Source organism: Tachyglossus aculeatus, chromosome 2 (genome assembly GCF_015852505.1).
Source record: "Tachyglossus aculeatus isolate mTacAcu1 chromosome 2, mTacAcu1.pri, whole genome shotgun sequence".
In the NCBI taxonomy this organism is placed as follows: domain Eukaryota; kingdom Metazoa; phylum Chordata; class Mammalia; order Monotremata; family Tachyglossidae; genus Tachyglossus; species Tachyglossus aculeatus.
Window position 1 is genome coordinate 87524357 of NC_052067.1, and position 21820 is coordinate 87546176.

Here is a 21820-nt window from a genome sequence, read left to right on the forward strand (position 1 = left end):
TGAGCTCCATGTGGGACAGGGACTATGTCCAACCCAATTTGCTTATATCCACCCCGGTGCTCAGTACAGTGCCTGGCACATGATAAACCCTTAACAAATGTCATTATTATTATTAGGTTTGGGAATCATCCACATAGAGATGGTATTTGAAGCATTCATGACTTTGTGAAGTTCAATCATATACACATGGAAAATCTAGGTCATTTCACACACTCAGAGAACCACAGCACGAAGAGAAAAGAAGAACATTCCAAGAAGAATTATAGACTTGTGATCCTTTTGAGAGTTTTTCTTAACATCAAACTTTCTGAACCATAAGCCTGACCTAGTAACTGAAAGAGAGCTGATGGGGAGCTTCACCATGATCAGAAGCACAGGTGGAAGTCGTTGGTCCTCACTTTTGGCTACCATCTCCAGGGGAGAAGATTCCAATGTGGGTTCAGAGCTAGGCATTGATACTTTGCTCTCAGATAACTCATCCAGCTCTTAGCCAGTTGGCAATATCTGCTCTCTACCCAGTTCCCTGCAAGAGAAACTACTACAGTTCATAATTTGGGGATGAGAAATGGGAAATGGCTCAGGGGAACAGATTGCAAAGTGGTTTGGAGGATAGGTCCATATAAGCAGCTTGCCCAGTGTTGGAAGACACAGTCAAAAATGAAAACTGCACCAAGCAATGCAACTAAGGAGGAACTTGGTGTGTTTGGGATTGATATTCCCAAAATTGGCTTCCTCAGTCATATACCCCCTTGGGTCAATGTCACTCAATAATGTCATCATCAAACTTGAAGGGCAACATTTCTATAACATAGTCTGGTGGAAAGAGCATGAGACTGGGAGTCAGGAGGCCTGGGTTCTAATTCCAGCTCTGTCACTCACATGTTCTGTGACCTTGAGCAAGTAATTTAACATCCCTGGGCCCCAATTTCCTCATCTATAAAATAAGGAGAAAATACCTCTTCTCCCTACTTATAAGTGAGTCCTTGGTGAACAGGAATTGTATCCAAATGGATTATGCTCCTTATTTGCTGTTGGGAAACAGTATGGCCTAATGGATAAAGCATGGGTCTGGGAGCCAGAGGACCTGGGTCCTAATCTTGGCTCTGTCACCCGACTGCTGTGTGACCTTGGACAAGTCACTTAACTTCTCTGTGCCTCAGTTTTCTCAACTGCAAAATGTGGGTTCAATACCTGGTCTCCCTCCTACTTAGACTCTGAGCCCCGTGTGGGACTGGGACTGTGTCCATCCTAATCAACTTGTATTTACCCCAGCACCTAGAACAGTGCTTGACACATAGTAAGTACTTAACAGACATCATTTTCAAAAGATTGTCTTATATCTCCCCTAATATGTAGCACTGTGCTTTGGCACATAGGAAGTAATATAATAAAATGATAATGATAATAATAATATAATCTGTATGCATTTGTGTATATGCATAGTTTCAGCATAATGTGCAATTCTATTGTTTTCCAGTGTATTGATTCAAGCAGATGCTATTGAACATAAAGACATATATTCAAAAATACTAATTGAGTGTCTGTGCACTGTACTAGGCTCTAGGGAGAATATAATAATAAAAACATATATAAGACTGTAAGCTCCTTGTGGTCAAGGAATGTTTCTACCAACTCTGTTCTACTGTACTCTTCCAAGTGCTTAGAATAGTGCTCTGTATGCCATAAGCACTCAATAAATGATTGATTAATAAGACACAATGTTTAATTATAGTCTCTCAAAGAAAATTGCACAAATTGGGAAAATATCTTGAAGCTATTTAATCAATTGATCCGTAAATGGTATTTATTGAGCACTTATTTATTATAGTACTTGTTAGGGACTTATGTGTCAAGCAGTGTTCTAAGTGCTGGGTAGATACATACAAGTTAATCAGGTTAGATACAGTTCCTGTCCCACATAGGGCTCACAGTATAAGCAGGAGAGAGAATGGGTATTGAATCTCCATTTTACAATTGAGGAAACAGGCAGAGAGAAGTCCCCCCATCCGAAAAAACCCTCCCTTGACCCTACAGCTCCTTCCAGTTATCACCCTATCTCCCTTCTAATTCCTTTCCAAACTCCTTGAGCAAGTCATCTACCCCCGCTGTCTCAAAATTCCTCTCTTCCAATTCTCTCCTGGACCCGCTCCAATCTGGCTTCCATCACCTTCACTCCACTGAGACTGCTCTCTCAAAGGTCACCAATGATCTCCTCTTGCCAAATCCAACGGCTTCTACTCCACTCTAATCCTCTTCGACCTCTCAGGTGCTGTTGACACTGTGGACCACCCCCTTCTCCTGGAAACATTATCCAACCTTGGCTTCACTGACTCTGTCCTCTCTTCGTTCTCTTCTAATCTCTCTGGCTGTTCAATCTTAGTCTCTTTCATGGGCCGTTCCTCTGTCTCCCACCCCCTAACTGTGGGGATCCCTCGAGGTTCAGGTCTTCATCTACACTCATTCCCTTGGAGAACTCATTCGCACCAAAGGCTTCTACTACCATCTCTATGCAGATGATACATAAATCTACATCTCCTCTCCTGATCTCTCTTCCTCTTTCCAGGCTCACATCTCCTCCTGCCTTCAAAACATCTCTACTTGGATGTCCTCCTGTCACCCCAAACTTAACATGTCCAAAACAGAGCTTCTTATCTTCCCACCTAAACCCTGTCCTCTCCCAAACCTTTCCATCACTGTAGATTGCACCACCATCCTTCCTGTCTCCCAAGCCCATATCCTTGGCATTATCCTTAACTCCTCTCTCTCATTCAACTCACATATTCAATCCATCACCAAATCCTGTTGGTCCCACTTCACAACATTGCTATAATATTCCCCTTCCTCTACATCGAAACTGCTACCACATTAATACAATCACTCATCCTATCCCACCTTGATTATTGTGTCAGCCGCCTTGCTGACCTCCTAACCTCCAGCCTCTCCCCACTCCAGTCCATACTTGCCAGATTATCTTTCTACAGAAACATTCAGGACAAATCACCCCCCTCCTCAAAAATATCCAATTGTTGCTTATCTACCTCCGTAACAAGCAAAAACTCCTCACCATTGGCTTTAAAGTGTTCCATCACCTTGCCCCCTCCTACCTCACCTTGCTTCTCTCCTTCTACAATGCAACCCACATACTTCGCTCCTCTGATGCTAACTTTCTCACTGCGCCTCTATCTCTCCTGTCTCACCACCAACCTCTGGCCCAGAATACCCTCCCTCCTCAAATCCTCCAATTACTCTCCCCTCACCCTTCAAAGCCTTACTGAAGGCTCATCTCCTCCAAGAGGCCTTCCCAGACTAAGTCCCGCTTTTCCTTGTCTCCCACTCCCTTCTACATTGCCCTGATTTACTCCCTTTGCTCTTACCACTCTCTCTGAGCCCCACAGCACTCAAGTATCTGTAATTTTATTTATTTGTATTGATGTCTGTTTATTTATACTGATGTCTGTCTCACCCAACTAGAATGTGAGCTCGTTGTCGGCAGGTATTGTCACTCTTCATTGTTGTATTGTACTTTTCCAAGTACTCAGTACAGTGCTCTGCACACAGTAAGCACTAAATAAATATGTTTGAATGAATGAAGTGACTTGTCCAAGGTCACACAGCAGGCAGGCGACAGAGCCAAGATTAGAACCCATGTTCTCCGACTCCCAAGAGCACGGTTCCCAGACCTGTGCTCTTTCCACTAGGACATGCTGTTTACTGTATGCAGAGCACTGTTCTAAGCACTTAGGAAAGTACAAAACAATTGAGTTATTAGGTATAGCTCCTGTGCACAAGGAGCTCACAATCTGGACAATTGTTAATCCATAGATCTGATCCCATTGTTATCAAATTTTTCCCATGTTTTTCTCAAGGAGTCTCAATTACAATAAAAAGTACTAAACTGTTATCATCAAGAAATTCCCATATTTAATTATGACTATGAACTATTTTTAAAGTAACACCCTATAGTTAAGGTATCATTTCCCTTGTATCAAACAAACAGTGAGTTTAGAACTATCAGACAAGTAGAATTTTTTTATTTGACACACTCCATATATTTTATCTCCTCATTGTCAAACATCACTCCATTGTCAAAGCTAAAGTTATCGTTACCATCTAGAAATACTTTTCACTTAATGAAAATATTTAAATTCTTTTGGTTTAAGAAGCAGAGTGGAATAGATCACATCTCCAATTTTCAATAAATTTTACATGCAGAGAGTTCTGGTTATGAGTTAGAGAGTGCAATTTCCGTGAACATTATAGCCTTCTTCTTATTCTATTTTTATGCTCTGATTTTTCCTAGCAATAAATACGCTTCTATTCAACTGAGAAAGCAGAAAGCGAGTTTCATGTAGACAATGTAACACCTGTAAATTCCCAACTATGAAATAACAGATTGCATCTCTCATGGGTTTATGTGTCTGTATTATATTACAAAAGTAATGAGTTGAAGATTGATTACAATTGCATATTTATTCAAATTTTCATTTTTTTCCCAGTGTCTAGAGTTTACGGGCCTTTGGGCCCGGAATTCTCGAGAATTAAGAATGTGTTTGCTTTTACTGGAGTGGGAATAGTTATCTGTTGGTCTTTATGAAGAAAAGAAATTGGGTTTGAGACTCCTTTATGTTCTGGGAGGGTTGCATTACGAAGGCATTCTCAGCAAGAAAGACTAAATACCTTCCCTCTGCCCTCTTTCTCATCAACAGCACTGAGTGAGGATCTATTCTGTGCAGAGCCCTCTCCTGGACCATGTTTTCTACAGGAGGGAAGTAAAGTAAATGGAATCAGGGTCCTTCACTGCCCTATTTATGTGGCATAGAACACTGCATATGAAACGATGGGTGAGCCCGGGAAGCAGCTTGGCGTAGTGGAAAGAACACGTGCCTGGGAGTCAGAAGGTCATGGGGTTTAATCCCAGCTCTACCACTTGTCTGCTGTGTGTGATCTTGGATAAGTCACTTGACTTCTCTGTGCCTCAGTTACCTCATCTGGAAAATAGGGATTAAGATTGTGAGCCCAATGTGGGACAGGGAGTGTGTCCAACCCGATTTGATCGCTGAGAAGCGGCATGGCTCAGTGGAAAGAGCACGGGCTTGGGAGTCAGAGGTCATGGGTTCAAATCCCAGCTCCGCCAATTGTCAGCTGTGTGACTTTGGGCAAGTCACTTAACCTCTCTGTGCCTCAGTTACCTGGAGATTAAGACTATGAACCCCATGTGGGACAACCTGATCATCTTATATCCTCCCCATTGCTTAGAACAATGCTTTGCACATAGTAAATGCTTAACAAATGCCATTATTATTATTATTATTATTATTATTATTATTATTATTATTATTATTATTATTATTATCCACCCCAGTGCTCTTATTATTATTATTATCCACCCCAGTGCTCAGTGACAAGCCTGAACACATAGTAAACTCTTAACAAATACTACCATTATTAGTAGTAGTAGTTGTCTTGTCTTATGCCATCAAGTCATCTTCGGCCCATAACGATGCCATGAACACATTCATTCATTCATTCAATTGTATTTATTGAGTGCTTACTTTGTGCAGAGCACTCTCACAGAATGCCCCACTTCCATCTGCAATCATTCTGGTAGTGTATCCATAGAGTTTTCTTGGTAAAAGTAGTGAAGTGGTTTACCATTTCCTCCTTCTGCGCAGTAAACTTCAGTCTTTACCCTTGATTCTCTCCCATGCCGCTGCTGCCCAGCACAGGTGATTTATTAAGGGCTTCTGTGGGCCAAGCATTGTACTAAGCATTTTGGGAGGGATTACACAGATGGGATTTAGACATGGTCTCTGTTTCTCAGGGAGCTCACAATCTAAGAGTATAAGTGGGAAAAAGGGATTGGAGATGGACACATAATAATGATGGTATTTTTTAAGCACTTACTATGTGTCAAGCACTGGACATCAGAGGTCTTCATTCCTATTAGCCAGAGGCAAACAGAACCAGGAAGTGGCATAGCCTAGTGGAATGAGCATGGGTCTGGGAATCAGATGACCTAATCAGTGACTCAATCAATCAATAGTATTTATTGAGTGCTCACTGTGTGCAGAGCACTGTACTAAGCTCTTGGGGGAGTACAATATAGCAGAGTTGGTAGACAAGTTCCCTGTTCACAATGAGCTCACTGTCTAGAAGGGGAGATGGACATTAATATAAATAAATAAATTATGGATGAAGGAGGGATGAATAAATGGAGCATATCCAAGTGCAAAGATGACTCAGAAGGTAGTGGGAGAAGAGGAAATGAGGGCTTAACTGGGGAAGGCCTCTTGGAAGAGATATACCTTCAATAAGGTGGAGAAAACTTTTGAAGGTGGGTTCTAATCTGGGCTATGTCGTTTGCCTTCTGTGTGACCCTGGGTAAATCATTTCAGTTCTCTGTGCCTCAGTTTCCTCATCTGTAAAATGGGGATTAACTCCTACTCCTCTATACTTAGTCTCTGTCCCACACCGGGCTCAGTCTGTGCCCAACCTAATTATCTAGTATCTACTCCAGTACTTGGTACAGGGCTTGGCACATAATAAGATCTTAATAAGTACAACAACAACAATAATAATAATAATTAATAAAAATTATTAGCACCTAGTTCTCTTGATTTCCAGAGCAGTACAACTCCCTATAAATGAGTGAGCAATTAGCAGGCAGCTAATTCCATTTCTGCCATTCAGACTAATTGTTATTCATTCATATGCTAATATTAATATTTCAGTTCCAGTTATGTGCAGAGCTCTTGGGAGAATACATGTAAAGTGAAAGACATAGTCCCTGCCCTTGAGGATCATCTTAGGCCTTCCCAGACTGAGCCCCCTTTTTTCCTCTCCTCCTCCTCATCCCCCCACCGACCCTACCTCCTTCCCCTCCCCACAGCACCTGTATATGTGTTTGTACAGATTTATTACTCTATTTATTTTACTTGTACATATTTACTATTCTATTTATTTTGTTAATGATGTGCATCTAACTTTATTTCTATTTATTCTGATGACTTGACACTTGTCCACATGTTTTGTTTCATTGTCTGTCTCTCCCTTCTAGACTATGAGCCCGTTATTGGGTAGGGACCATCTCTATATTTTGCCAACTTGTACTTCCCAAGCACTTAGTACAGTGCTCTGCACACGGTAAGTGCTCAATAAATACAATTGAATGAATAAATGAATCTTGCCCAGTACTGTATCACCAGCAGGGGCAATGGGCCATATCTAAGAACAGTGGGATGGTTCTCTCTTGACATCCATCCACCTCGCGGTTGAGAATGGAACACAAATTATGTGGAACTTTTCCCTTTATGCCTCGCTTGAAGGGCCTCTTATCCATGAATTTGTAAAATTCCCTTGAAACCCACTGATATTTTCAGCTGCACAACTTCCAATAACTAATTTCATATGCTTATATTCCATTGGATCAATCAGTATTTTCATTTGTTTGCTTTGAGTCACTCACCTTTATGATTAAATGGGGGCCACTAGGTCCTGTGCTGTGGGATTTGGTTTACAACAATTCTGTATCCTCCCTCGGCATACTCTCCAGGCTAACCAGGGTAGGATTTTAGAGCAAAAGCAGCTAATCAGTGAATGGTATTTGAGTGTCTATTGTGTGCAAAGCACTGTATTAAGTGCTTAGGAGAGTCCAGTAAAAAAACATTGAAAGACATGTTCCCTGCCCAAAGAGAGCTTATAGTCTACAGAGGAAGACAACAGTCTAGAGGGGGAGACAAGCACCCAAGAACCAGTTGGTAGATGAGTTCAACCTATCTTGGGGTCCATTCTTGAAACTTATTATTTTTTTTTAAAGGGAATAGCACACGAGACCCAATTTTGTTTGTTGAACTGCTTTTTTAAAGCAGCAAATTCTATTTAAACTGATCACTGTTCTCTTTCTAACCTATTTTTTTATCTAAACAAATTTGGAACAGAAGCACATTAAGCTCCCACCAATCTTCCCCTACAGATATACTAATGGATTTGGGAAATGTTTATTATATAATCACTTATGGGGCAGAAGGAAAGCCCAGAGTTAATCAAGTAATCATGGAAACCCAATACCAGTTTAAAATTGCCAAAAGCACCCGAGCATTAGCAAATAAGATCACATAGCTAGACATTGTTTTGAGTGATGTGGTTGTTTTAAGAACCTGGGAAATAGACTGTAAATTACATCCCACCCAGATCATCTAAAGCAAACAGCAACTAAAAAAAATAATTGCTTGAAATTAAGAGTCTGTCACTCAGATAATAACCAGCAAACAGGAGACAGTTGAGGGCTTTAATTATAATATCTATTAAGCATTTGCAATGTGCCAAGCACTGTGCCACGTATAAAGGAAGATGCAAATATAATAGGTCAAACAGAGTCCTCATCTCACTCACAACTGACTTTTAACTATTCATTAATTCATTCATTCAGTCGTATTTATTGAGTGCTTACTGTGTGCAGAGCACTGTACTAAGTGCTTGGGAAGTACAAGTCGTCAACATATAGAGACAGTCCCTACCCAACAACGGGCTCACAGTCTAGAAGGGGGAGACAGACAACAAAACAAAACGTAGACAGGTGTCAGAACTGTCAGAATTAATATAATTATAGCTATATGCACATCATTAATAAAATAGAGTAGTAAATATGTACAAGTAAAATAAATAGAGTAATAAATAAATAGATAAATAGAGTAATAAATCTGAACAAATATATATAAGTGCTGTGGGGAGGAGAATGAGGTAGGGCAGAGGGTGATGGGGAGGGGAGGAGAAGAGGAAAAGGGGGGCTCAGTCTGGGAAGGCCTCCTGGAGGAGGTGAGCTCTCAGTAGGGCTTTGAAGGGAGGAAGAGAGAGAGTTTGGCGGATGTGTGGAGGGAGGGCACTCCAGGCGAGGGGAAGGACGTGGGCCGGGGTCGACAGTGGGACAGGGGAGAATGAGGCATAGTGAGGTTAGCGGCAGAGGAACGGAGGGTGTGGGCTGGGCTGTAGAAGGAGAGAAGGGAGGTGAGGTAGGAGGGGGCAAGGCGATAGAGAGCCTTGAAGCCGAGAGTGAGAAGTTTTTACTTGATGCATAGGTTGACAGGCAACCACTGGAGATTTTTGAAGAGGGGAGTGACATGCCCAGAACTTTTCTGTACAAAGATAATCCAGGCAGCAGAGTGAAGTATAGACTGAAGCAGGGAAAGACAGGAGGATGGGAGATCAGATAAGAGGCTGATGCAGTAATCCAGTCGGGATAAAATGAGAGATTGAACCAGCAAGGTAGTGGTTTAGATGGAGAGGAAAGGGCGGAGCTTGGCAATGTTGTGGTGGTGAGACCGACAGGTTTTGGTGACAGATTGATGTGTGGGGTGAATGAGAGAGCAGAGTCAAGGATGACACCAAAACTGCGGGCTTATGAGACAGGGAGGATAGTAGTGCTGTCCGCAGTGACAGAAAAGTCAGGGAGAGGACAAGGCTTGGGAGGGAAGATAGGAGCTCAGTCTTGGACATGTTGAGCTTTAGATGGCGGGCAGAAAGCCAGATGGAGATGTGCTGAAGGCAGGAGGAGATACGAGCGTGGAGGAAGGGAGAGAAGTCAGGGGCAGAGATGTAGATTTGGGTGTCATCAGCATAGAGGTGATAGTTGAAGCCGTGGGAGTGAATGAGTTCACCAAGGGAGTGAGTATAGATAGAGAACAGAAGGGGACCAAGAACTGACCCTTGAGGACCCCTACAGTAAGGGGATGGGAGGGGGAGGAGGAGTCCATGAAGGAGACTGAAAATGAGTGGCCAGAGAGATAAGAGGAGAACCAGGAGAGGACGGAGTCTGTGAAGCCAAGGCTGGATAGCATATTGAGGAGAAGGGGGTGGTCCACAGTGTCGAAGGCAGCTGAGAGGTCGAGGAGGATTAGGATAGAGTAGGATCCGTTGGATCTGGCAAGAAGGAGGACATTGGTGACCTTTGAGAGGGTAGTTTTGGTGGAGTGTAGGGGACAGAAGCCAGTTTGGAGGGGGTCTAGGAGAGAGTTGAAGTTGAGGAATTCGAGGCAGCGAGTGTAGATGACAATATTTCCTGGAGAAAGGGATGGTCAACAATCTCTAAAGGTAGCTGAGAGATCAAGGAGGATTAGGATGGGATAGAGGCCATTGGATTTGGCAAGGATATCATTGGTGGCCTTTAAGAGGGCAGTTTCTGTAGCAGGAAGGAAGTGGAAGGTAGATTGCAAGGGTCAAGGGAAGAATTGGAGGATATGATGTGAAGACAATGGGTGCAAACAACTTGCTTGAAGTGTTTGAAGAAGAATGGTAAGAGGGTGGTGGGGCGATAACTGGAGGGAGCCTTGGGATCAAGGGAAGGTTGTTTCTAGGAAAGGGTATGCATGAGCATTTTCTAAAGCAATGGAAAAGAAGCCACTGGAGAGTGAAAAGTTGAAGATGGTAATCGGGGAAGGAAGAAGGAGGAGTACAAGTGTTTTGGTAAGGTGCAAAGGGTTAGGATGGGAGGCATAGGTGGAGGGGTTAGATTTTTAGAGGAGGAGGGCGATCTCTTGAGATACATTTGAGAAAATGGGAAAATCAAAGAAGGGACAGGAGGATGGAGGGACTGGAGAGGAGAGGGGAGAATTTAAGGATATGAAACCTGATACCTTCAATTTTATCAAGAAAGTATGTGACCAGGTCATTAGGGGCAACATATGGTGGGGGGGGGGGTTGCAAAGAAAGGGCAAGGGTTTGAGGCGAGAGTTAAACATCTGAAACAACTGGGGAGGACAATGGACATGGAAGTTATTAAAGATGGAAAAATAGTGTTGCTGTGAGGAGGAGAGGGTAAAGTTAAAGCAGGAGGGGAAAAATTGAGATGGACAAGTTTGGCTCCACCAGCAGACTGTGCCCACTAGCAAAGAATACATACTACAGTGCGCCAGGGCCATATCTTAGTGGTTCAAGACTGGTGAAGGGGCAGGGGAGCGAGTGAGGTGAGTTCAGTTGAGAGAGAGGTGTTAAGGCAACAGTTTGTGCATCAAGGGAAGGTAGTTTGGATATGGAGGCTAAATGGGGCATGAGGACTTGCGAAAATTGGTGTGGGTCAAAGAATCAGAGGTTTCATGGGAGAACAGCCCAGACTGATGGTGAGGGGATGTGTGGGAGAGAATGTAGGTGAGTATGTTGCCAGAGGGATTTCAGAGCTAGTGAGGGTAGAGCTTGTACAATGACTAGAAATGATGAAATCTCCAAGTTGGTAAGTGGGTGAAGTGGGATGGAGCAGGAGGTCTGTGGAGTTGAGAAGTGAGAGGAAGTAGGAAGCAGAAGTGTTGTTGGGAACATCTACATAGATATTATGTTTGCTATGTGACCTTGGGCAAGCCGCTTCACTTCTCTTTACTTCAGTTCCCTCATCTGTAAAATGGGGATTAAGACTGTGAGCTCCATATGCAACATCCTGATCACCTTGTATCTATCCCAGCACTTAGGACAGTGCTCGGCACATAGTAAGTGCTTAATAAATACCATTATTATTATTAATAGTAATAATAAAGTCCCCAAGGATCAATGTAGGAATGGAGAAAGAGAGAAGGAATGTGAGAAAGGGATGAAAATGGTCCAGAAAGTCAACACATGGTAAACAGATCCTATAGTGAAAGATCAACTGGCAAAGAGAAGGAGTAAGATGCAAATAGATACCTGTCTTCAGGTTCAAATTTTTTTTAATTTGACACCCCAAAGTATTGCTCTAGTCTACTGAGAACAAAATAAATGGAAATAGGTTTGTTAGACACATCAAAAAATGTCTTGGTTGTAGGGATTATTAAACACTGGAATGGGTTATGATGGATGTTACAGAAACTAGTCATTGCAGGTGAGGGGTTCTAAAGATGATTCTGGGGTACTCAAACTGCATTTATGGGGAATACTGAAAGGGCTGGGAGAATGGAGATGAGCAGGCAGTAGCACAAAAAAGCAGGAATCAGGAGCCACACAATAGTGAATGAGACACAAAAGGATAATGGGATCAAGACAGTGCCAAGCACAACAGAGAAGGGACGATGGGGGACAAAGAATAGATCACCTCATTACCACCAGGGACACTAATGAAACTGGCAATATTGAAGGGGTAGGAAAATTTCTCCCAGAAAATTAGTCTAAGGTCATACTATACTACCTGATCATGACCCTTTTGCAAGAACAGTGCAGACTCCCAACTGAGGGACACTCCAAAAAATGTGGACACACCCTAGAAAACCCAGACCGATGTCAGAGGTGAGGGTGCCCACCTTCAGGGTGGAACCAGGGAGGGTCAACGAGTGTTGGAGGTTATAAGGGCCAAAGGGGTAATTACAGGCCGTAGCCCGCTGGTCCCTAAACCTGTATAAAGGTGAGCCAGTAAACTGCATTGTTGATGATCCCTTAATGTTTCACCTCATTCATGGACTAGTAATTCATTCAATTGTATTTACTGAGCACTTACTGTATGCAGATCAGTGTACTCTTGGGAAAGTACAAAATAACAATATACAGACACATTCCCTGTCCACAGTAGTGGAAAGGTCCTTTCCCTTTTGGAGGGGGTCCTCATAGGAGCCCCTGTTTGTGGCTGATGGGAGATGGTTTTCTACAACAACAGGAAATGGCAGCATCCCCATCCCTGCAGACCTTAAAAAAAAGAGTATCCACCTGTCCTAAATGGGCTCGTCATTCTCCTGTCCAGAGAGAAGAACCTGGACCAGGTTGTCCCTTTAGGGTCCTTCCAGCTCTAGAATTCGGTGATTCTGCAATGTGGGAATCACCTTCAAACTAAAGAAATAACACTGGAAATTCAAGGGACAATTCTCTCCTTCAGAAGAAACAAATCACCATATCTGGATTTTATCACGATTTTCCATTCTTGTAAGTAAAATCGAACAAACCTCTATACTTACCTGTTGTCTGGCAGATGTTTATCCCTTTTCTTCTTCCAGGGAAAGGGTACTGCAACTCAGCGGGATATTCTATATTGAAAACAAAAGCCACTTCCTCTTAGATGCTGAATTTAACTGTTGGAGCTGTAGTAAAACTATCAACTGACTTTCAAATGCTTTAGGGGTTGCAAAGAAAGCCTGTGTCTCTATGTCTCAGCAGCACTACATTGCCAACATTAATTATCTATCACCAATGAGGCATAAATGATAACATCATCATTTAAACCAAGGGAAAGATAGAAGTTTGTCCAATGAAACCAGTGAGGGAGAACTTTTATTTTCCTCCTTCCAGCGAACCTTAACAAATCCTGCTGTGCTAGATTACAAAGAGTACAACAACATTATTGAGATGAACAATTCCATCTGAATGTACTATTGATACATAAGATCATAAACAATATCATTATATTCATTCATTCAATCATATTTATTGAGCACTTACTGTGTGCAGAGCACTGTACTAAGCGCTTGGGAAGTACAAGTCAGCAGGATATAGAGACGGTCCCTACCCAACAACGGGCTCACAGTCTAGAAGTGGGAGACAGACAACGAAACAAAACATGTAGACAGGTGTCAAAATTGTCAGAACAAATAGAATTATAGCTATATGCACATCATTAACAAATAAATAGAATAGTAAATATGTACAAGAAAAATAAATAAATAATAAGTGTTATATCAGATCAGTGGTCCACCCACACCAGCATTCTGTCTCCAACAATGGCAATAGGATGTTTGGAAGAGCGGTGTAATGACTGCTCTCCTGGACACCCACACTAATTGCTATGAATACATCAGTCAGTGATATTTATTGAGCCCCTACATTGTACAAAACACTTATTAAAAGTGCCTAGGAAAATATGCCTGCGGTAGTCAGGGTCTTGACAATCAAGAGGCTTGGTATTATCCTGAACTCTGCCGTCTTTCAAATCCAACTTTCAACCTGCCCCCAGATCTTCCTAGTTGAGATAATCCTCCAGGTGAACAAATCCTCTAGGAACTTGCTGCTCCCAGCCAGCCCGGTGCACTTTAGGCCATAAGCACTTAGGACAGTGGTTTGCACACAACAAGTGCTAAATGAATACGATCGAATTATGAGTACTTAAGATGCTGCAGGTCTCTCTCTTGGCCTATCTCTCCACCAGACATGAGAAGCAGCAAGGCCTATTGGATAGAACATGGCCCTGGGAGTCAGAAAGACTTGAGTTCTAATCCTGCTTCTTCCACTTGTCTTCTTTAGGACCTTGGGCAAGTCACTTCACTTCTCTCTGTCTCAGTTACCTCATCTGTCAAATGGGGATGAAGACTGTGAGCTCTATGTGGGACAGAGATATGTCCAACCCATTTTGCTTGTATCCACCTCAGCTCTTAATACAGTGCTTGGCACATAGTAAGCACTTAACAAATACCATACTTATTATTATTATTGCTTCATGTGAGCAAATCCACTGTGGCTGCTGCCCTCCCACTGCAACGTCTAGGAGCCTGAGCAACACCTCTACTGGATCTCCAACCTGCTACCCCAGTCTCTTTCACTGGTTCTCCTCCACCTCACTGAGGAACCCCTATCTCAACCTGCCCTGCACCAGCCCAGCAGACAGAGAAAAGCAGCTGCAGCCTGACACTGCCTCCTCAGAACCTTGGGAAAGTTGTGGCGAGGACTGCTGCTGTGGCGATCACTGTGACTGGTTGTGATGGTGGACCCTGAGATTTGAGGAGCCTGAAATTTTACTCCTCTAGCCATAGCAACCTACTGAGCTTTGTTATTTGTCTTCATGCTGTCTCACTATTTTGCTTCATGTCTCCTTATGTTTCCACGAGCCAACCTCATCCAGCTCAAGTTCATCCTTCTTTGCTTTACCTCTGCCTGGAAACATTATTTCTTCATTCTTATTGATTCCCATACCCGTTGCCTCACCAGTTATTTCAGATGTTTAACTCCCTCCTCAAATGTCCCCCTTTCTCCCCCATTTCTTGCCCCTAAATGACCTGGCCACATACTTTATTAAGAAAATTGAAACCATCAGGCACAATCTCCCTAAAATCTTCCTTTCTCTCTCCTGCCCCTTCTTCAACTTTTTTTTGTGGTATTTATGAAACACTTACTTTGTGCCAGGCACTGTACTAAGAGCTGGGGTAGACACAAGCTAATCGGGTTGGACCCAGTCCATGTCTTACATGGGGTTCATAGTCATAATCCTCATTTTACAGTTGAGGTACCAGGCACAGAGAAATTAAAAGTGACTTATCCTAGGTCACACAATAGACATGTGCCAGAGCCTGAATTAGAACCCCAGTCCTTTTCGCTCCCAGGCCCATGCTTTATCCCCTAGGCCATGCTGCTTCTCAAATCTCCCATTTTCCCAGGAGTATCTCATGGGAAAATCCCCTGCCTCCTCTTAAAATCCCCCCTCTCCAGTTGGGCCTCTGAATCCATCCCTTCACACTTAATCTCTTTATCAAAATGCTTGTCCCCTCTATTCTTCCCTCCCTGACTGCTATATTCAACTATTCACTCCCCAACGGCTTCCCTGCTCCTGTTTTCAAAAATACTCACGCCTCTCAACCTAGAAATCCTTCCCTTAACCACATGGCTCCCTCCCATTATCCCCCCAACTCCTTCCTACCATTCTTCTCCAAACTCCTTGAACAAGTTCATTCATTTAATCATATTTATTGAGCACTTACTGTGTGCAGAGCACTGTACTAAGCACTTGGGAAGTACAAGTTGGCAACATATAGAGACGGTCCCTACCCAACAATGGGCTCGCAGTCTAGAACAAGTTGATTACACCAGAGCACCAGTCATTGACCCCACTGAACTTGACTCCACATTGAAATACCAAAGGCTTCATTTGTGATGTGTAAGAGGAGCCACTAAAAAAAAGACTTGAAAAATTTGTGCAGCAAAATCTTAGAGGAGTTAGACACCAATCTGGCACAACCTTTATTAGGAGAGAGGTGAATTAATTTGGCTGACAAAAAAAAGATAATAAATCAATAGTATTTATTGAGCACTTACTGTATGCAGAGCACTATACCAAGCTCTTGGGAGAGTACAATACAATAGAGATGGTAGACACATCCCCTGCACAGAATGAACTTACAGTCTAGAGGAGGAGACTGACACTGATATAAATTAATGTAATATAATTATGAGAAAATGAGAAAGTTATTCCCTCAGCCAGAGACAGTATAGTTTGGGGAAACAGTCAATCTCCCTGATTGGTCAGTCTGGTCCAGGTCTCTTGAGGGGTTGTTATTCAGTCTTCTTTAGTTACCACCCTGTCTTGCTGTAGAGTTTGAAAGGCAATATGGATAAATAAGTCACCTTGTCCTTGAAGACCAAACAGCTTGTTAAAAAGTTTATTGAAATAGAATTACTTGATGATAACTCACTTCTGAAAATTAAATCATGGAAGGTATGAATTATGATTTTGGGGTCCCTGGCTGAAAAATAGTTGAACCAAATACAATTAATGACTCTCAATTTCTCCTATGTTTGAATATGCTTGTGCACCCATTCACATGATGTCATTAGTATTTGTTAGGCATTTTTCCTATGTGCCAAAATAATCCATCCCTTCATACTTCCCAGCACTTAGAACAGTGATTGTCAAATGTAAGTGCTTAAAAATACCATAAAATAAAATAATCCAACCTACATAGTAAAGATGGTTGCCCTCCTGGCAGTCCCCAAACATTTTCTCTAAGCACCCTGATCTCAACTTGGCAGGAACAGTACTAAAGCTGCATGAACCAAAGTTCTGATTTTTATTGACTTTGTTCATGATTGTATGAAATTTCTTAGGATAAATAACTAAAAAAATAAATGCTAAATAAATAAATAAATGATTACTATGTAGGATGGATTATTTTATTTTATGGTATTTTTAAACACTTACATTTGACAAGCACTGTTCTAAGTGCTGGGCTAGATACAACTCAATCAAGTTAAACACAATGTCTGTACCACACTGGGCTCAGTCTAAGTAGGAGGGAGAGCAGGTATTTAACTCCCATTTTACAGTTGAGGAAACTGAGGCACAGAGAAGTTAAGTGACTTGCCCAGGGTCGCACAGCAGACAAATAGCAGAGCCAGGATTAGAAAACAGGTCCTCTGACTCCCAGGCCTGTGCTCTTTCCAATAGTTCACACTGCTTCTAAGTACTGTATTTACTAAGCACTGGGTAGGTACAAGATATTTAGATCAGACATAGTCCTTGTCCCTCATGGGGTTCATAGTATAAAGGGGAAGGAAGGCAGATAATTGCCATTTTACAGATGAGGAAAGTGAGGCACAGAGAAGCTAAGTGATTTGCTCAAGTTCACTCAGCAGGCCAGTGGCAGTCTGGATTAGAACCCATGTCCTCTGGCTCCCAGGCCTGTGATCTCTCCAATATGCTATGGTGCTTCTCTCTTCACATGCATTCAAAAACAGAGTGTTGGAGAATGAGGTTAAGCAGGGTACATGTCAGTAGTTAACCTGTATTTCCACAAAAAAATCCAGCATGTGTATATTCAAGGGGTTGCATTGAAAAAAAATTCACGATGCAACATTGCTAATATAATTTGGGATAAAGAATGCAGGTGGCTGGGAAATGCTATATAAATGAAAACTAAAGAAGAGCTGCTCTTGTCAGAGCTTGATGCTTGAGAGTTAGTGTTCATTTTCTAGGACCAAATGAAACCTGTTTCTGTTCTCTCCAATGGTTGCCATGGTTTCTTTCCTAAACCCAAAGTCACTGAGAAATGATGAACTAGAAACCAAGAGTCAGAAGCTGCCCTTGCTCCAGGGAAGACTGTATCTAAGCCACTTGAAGTAGAGTTATTTATCCTAAGAAATTTCATACAATCATGAACAAAGTCAATAGAAATCAGAACTTTGGTTCATGCAGCTTTAGTACTGTGCCTGCCAAGTTGGGATCAGGGTGCTTAGAGAAAATGTTTGGGGGCTGCCAGGAGGGCAACCATCTTTACTATGTAGGTTGGACTAATATCCCTACTTTATTCTTTAGTAACCTATTGTGGACTCATGAATTTATCCTACCCCTGCTTGATGTTTCATATAGGTCAAGAAGAGGAGATTCTATCAACTCAATTATTCTCCTTTTTTATTATGTGATCGACCATATTATCAGGACATGACACCTTATTTTCTTCAGATGTTCATTATGCAGCAATTGATAACTGAATATGATGTTAGACTGCTTTTTGAATGAAGCTGAGACAAAGAGGAATTCTTTATTCATTTATTCAATCATATTTATTGAGCGCTTATTATGTGCAGAACATTGTACTAAGCACTTGGGAAAGTACAATACAACAAAAACAGTGACATTCCCTATCCATAATTAGCTCATAGTAGATGGGGGGAGACAGACATCAATACAAATAAATAAAATTACAGATATGTACATAAGTGCTCTGGGGCTGGGAGTGGGGAAGAGCAAGAGGAGCAAGTCAGGGCTATAGAGAAGGGATTGGGAGATAAAGAAAAGTGGGACTTAGTCTGGGAAGGCTTCTTGGAGGAGATGTGCTTTCATTAAAGTTTTGAAGGAAGTGGGGAGAGAAATTGCAATTTGTTATCTACTCCCAGAGGTCTTGATTGGAGAACTGGGACTCTTCCATCTGGAAACATAACCGAGAAAGGTTACATATGCATCTACAGTTCCTTTTCATATTCAAAGGCACCATTGAGGATGAAGTTTATCCATAAGTGGGGGTGTGGCTGAAAAAGCCAATGAGGCATCCACAGTCCCTGCCACACTTGACACACCAAAAGGCCACTTTTGTTGTTGTGCTCAATATTTGTAGAGTTTGGCACTATTTTCTCTCTTGCCTCTTTCTCCTCTTTCCATATGAAGCATTTGATCAAAGAGAGCAACTCGCTTCTTGATGATAGTATGCCTGCAGATCTATCCTCAGTAACTGACTGCTGGTGCTCAGCTGAGATGCGGCATGGTCCGAGGCTTTGCTTCATCACATCATTACAGTGAAGCTTATAAACACCAGAGCCTGCACAGGGCAACATGGAATTGTAAACCTAAGAGCCAAATCCATGAAAGCAGTGGAAACTATTGCTCCAATGGGCTCAGGACTGTGGGTATGAAAACATCATTTGCAAAGCAGCATTATTTATGAAGCAGCCTGATGTAGTGGATAGAGCACTGGCCTGGGAATCAGAAGGTTATGGCTCCTAATCCCAGCTCTGTCACTTGTCTGCTGTGTGACCTTGGGCAAGTCATTTCACTTCTCTGGGCCTCAATTACCTCATCTGTAAAATGGGGATTGAGACTGTGAGCCCCATGGCCCCAGGGACTGTGTCCAACCAGATATGCTCGTATCCCCCCTAGTGCTTAGTACAGTGCCTGGTACATAGTAAATGCTTCACAAATATCATCATTATTATAATTTGCATTCATAGTTTTTTGTGTGTGTGCTGGACACCCAGTCACGCTCATTCCAGGGCCTGACTAGATCTGAACAGGGTTCCAAGAAGGGAAAACACCAAAATCAAATCAATCACTGGAATTAACTGAGCACTTACTATGTGCAGTGCACTGTAGTAAGTGCTTAGGAGAGTAAAATATAGCAGGGTTCATAGACATGTAACCTGCTCACAAGGAACTTACAGTCTAGAGGGAGACAGACAGACATTAAAAGAAATTTTGAATATGTACATAGTCAATCAACTTTATTGAGCACTTAATGCTTGTAGAGCACTGTACTAAGCACTTGGGAGAGTACAGTATAACAGATATGCTAGACATGGTTCCTCCCCTTACGGAGATTACAGTCTTGAGGGGAAGACAGACATTAATATACATAAATTATAGATTTGTACGTAAGTGCTATGGGGCTGAGGGTGGGGTGAATAAAAGGTGCAAAGGAAGGGGGAGAAGAGGAATGAGGAAATGAGGGTTTAGTTGGAGAAGGCCTCTTGGAGGAGATGCAATTTTAATAAGGCTTTGAAGGTGGAAAGAGTGATTGTCTGTTGGACACGAAGAGGGAGGGAATTCCATGCCAGAGGCAGGACTTGGGCAAGGTGGTGAGACAGATGAGATCTAGGTACGGAGAGTAGGTTGGCATTTGAGGAGTGAAGTTTGTGGGCTGGATTGCAGTAAGAAACCAGAAAGGTAAGGTAGCAGGGGGAAAGGTAATGGAGTGCCTTAAAGTCAGTGGAGAGGAGTCTCTGATATGGAGGTGGATGGGAAACCTCTGGGGGTTCTGAAAGAGTGGGTAAACATTCATGGAATGATGAGGGTTTTTTTTAGAAAATGATCTAGGCAGCAAAGTGAGGTATGGACTGGAGTGGAGAGAGACAGGAGGCAGGGTGATCAGCAAGGAGACTGATGAAGGGATAGGATAAGTGCCTGGATCAATGTGGTAGCAGTTTGGAAGGAAAGGAAAGGATGATTCTGACAATGTTGAGAAGGTAGAACTAACAGAATCCTTATCTTGTCTTACGCCTTCAAGTCATCTCCGACCCATAGAGACACCACAGACACATCTCTCCCAGAACACCCCACCTCCATCTGCAGTCTTTCCGATAGTGTATCCTAGAGTTTTCTTGGTAAATATACGGAAGTGGTTTACCACTGCCTCCTACCATGCAGTAAACTTGAGTCTCCCATGCTGCTGCTGTCCAGCACAGGTGAGTTTTGATTTGTAGTAGATTGCCTTCCACTCGCTAGCCACTGCCCAAGCTAGGAATGGAATGGGTATGTCTCTGCTTGACTCTCCCTCCTATAGTCAAGAGTGGTAGAGTACTGGAAACTCTCCAGGTACGACTGTGAGAGGGGAACAGAATCCTGCCTGTCTGTTATTTCAAGCCCCATCCCTCAAACATCCTCATCCCTCCACAACCCAAATGAAGACAAAACATTGGTATCCATAGTTGTGAACCAATCCCACTCAAGTAGGACAGGGGATGTCTCCTGAAGCTTTTAGGAAGTAGGTTCCAAACAAAGAGAAAGATTTCACAAAACAGGTTTAGGTGATGACTCACTAATTTTCAGAACCAAGGTTCATGCAAAGATGCCCTTTACCAATCCAAGAATTCATAGTCTGTGTGGAACCAGGACCATGTCCTAGCTGTTTATCTTGTACCTCAGTGCTTGGCAAATAGTAAGTTGCTTAATTCCATCATTACTATTCAAAAAGAATACAGGAAATGAGAAATCTGGCCAGAATCTGAAAGGAAACTTTGCCTGAGCCCTTTGAAGAATTGTAAAACTCTGAATACGTATCCACTAATGCATAATATCTTATGGTGTTAGCAGCATGGCTTAGTGGAAAGAGCCCGGTCTTTGGAGTCAGAGGTCATGGGTTCAAATTCCAGCTCCACCAATTGTCAGCTGTGTGACTTTGGGCAAGTCACTTAACTTCTCTGGGCCTCAGTTACCTCATCTGTAAAATGGGGATTAAGACCGTGAGCCCCCCGTGGGACAACCTGATCACCCTGTAACCTCCCCAGTGCTTAGAACAGTGCTTTGCACATAGTAAGCACTTCATAAATGCCATTATCATTATTATTATTATTACTATGTGAGGTTCTTTGTTATGGACTTCGTTCAAGGAAACAATAAGGTAGTCTCAAGAAGGATTTGGAGAAATCCATGGTTGAGAGGATGCAGAGGAAGCAATATGTGGAGAAGCAGCATAGTATAGTGGATACAGCATAGGTCAGAGAATCAGAATGTCATGGGTTCTAAACCCTGCTCCTCCTTTTGTCTGGTGTGTGACCTTGGGCATGCCACCTCACTTCTCTGTCTCTCAGTTACCTCATCTGTAAAATGGGGATTGAGACTGAGAGCCTCATGTGAGACAAGGACTGTGTCCAACCCAATTAACTTGGATCCACCCTAACACCTGGCACA

General features: G+C 42.5%; 1 non-coding gene across 1 annotated transcript; it reads right to left on the reverse strand.

Annotated features, from left to right (window-relative positions):
- Positions 1-20605: 20605 nt before the first annotated feature.
- On the reverse strand, positions 20606-20743 carry LOC119925057. Its single transcript, XR_005449729.1, has one exon. It is a non-coding gene; the product is annotated as a small nucleolar RNA SNORA7 (small nucleolar RNA).
- Positions 20744-21820: the final 1077 nt, after the last annotated feature.